This window comes from Saccopteryx bilineata, chromosome X (genome assembly GCF_036850765.1).
Source record: "Saccopteryx bilineata isolate mSacBil1 chromosome X, mSacBil1_pri_phased_curated, whole genome shotgun sequence".
Taxonomy (NCBI): domain Eukaryota; kingdom Metazoa; phylum Chordata; class Mammalia; order Chiroptera; family Emballonuridae; genus Saccopteryx; species Saccopteryx bilineata.
The window spans coordinates 72,256,157-72,257,520 of NC_089502.1; the positions used below are offsets into that span (position 1 = coordinate 72,256,157).

The following is a 1,364-nucleotide window of genomic DNA, read 5'->3' on the forward strand; positions in this document are numbered from 1 at the left end:
ATACTGAAATTCTTCAATTAAATTCATGAACTTAATTTATATAGCATATTTATGACACTTCTACATGTAAAGGTTTGGAAAAAACTCTCCTCTAATCCTCATTCAGAGAACTCTAATAAGTTATAGATACTATGGAAATTTTTTATTTTCCATATATGAATTGTTTTGGCTATACAATGGTGGAAAGTTTTACTTCGACATGTTTTATAAGCAAACTAAACATTATACAGGTATATACAAAGACATTACATTTAGATGTGCATAGACATCCATCCAATGTCAAAAGCTAATTGCAGGCATAAACCATGTAAATGATTTCTTTCATGTTGTTTCATAATAATGACACATGATCCTTGAAGGAAGAGGCAGAATCTATGAAGAACTGTCCATTTCAGGTCCACCATTTGTTTTAGTGATATTCTTTAGGATGAAGTTATTTCAGTAGGCAGGATGTCTATTTCACTGCCAAAAAGAAGTAAATAATTATAAAAATTGTTTTCAAATGTGGGAGCCGTAATTATCCAGTATCCTGAATAGTGAACTACTCAAAAAAACTACTGGACTTAATGCGCTACTGCGAATGAGGGAACTTCATGAATCATTTATTGCTCTGAGAATCAATCTTGATATATCATTTATCCATATAGGATGTTCCAAAAATACTGACTACACAAATTCTGAAATCCTATCAGTTGCTCACTTCAAGTAATACTTTACTTTCCCATGGAGAGTTTTTTTTTTTTTTAATCAGGGTGTTTTGGGTGTTTGCTTTTAGATGAAGAGGTTCCTACACCTTTACACACCTGATTACTTGAGTGATCCAATTCCACATCACACAAATAGTCATCAGAAGACCTTCTGGTGCTCTATATATGTACCATGATAGAGTCTTCTCTGGGAAGTAGAACATCCAGTCTGGTTTCTGCTGTAACTTTAACTGCAGTAACAATCTGTTCATGGAAAGCTTTAATACTATGAATATCTTGATATATTAGATATGCTAGTCTTTTATTTTCTTTGTCATCTGTTAATCAATTAGTGAGTACAATCTTGAATTAAATCATACAGAGTATCTTCCATCACTGGCAAGTCAGAAAGTTCCTTTCGCAGTTTTGTCTGTCGGAGCATTGCTTCAAAATTGTTGAGATCAGGTCCTATTCATTGAATCTGGGTTTTATTTTTATGTATTTATTTATTTTTACCAGGTCAATTCCACTTTAGATATTGGTGACATCATATTACTATTCATTTTTCATACTCTCAATATTGTTGCAACTCTATATACATGAAAAACAACCTCAGTGCCTGACCAGGTGGTGGCGCAGTGGATAGAGCGTCAGACTGGGATGCAGAAGACCCAGGTT

General features: G+C 33.5%; 1 pseudogene; it reads right to left on the reverse strand.

Moving 5' to 3' along the window:
• Window positions 1–688: 688 nt before the first annotated feature.
• Window positions 689–1,080, reverse strand: LOC136317320 (transcription factor E2F6 pseudogene; annotated as a pseudogene).
• Between the last annotated feature and the right edge of the window lie 284 nt (window positions 1,081–1,364).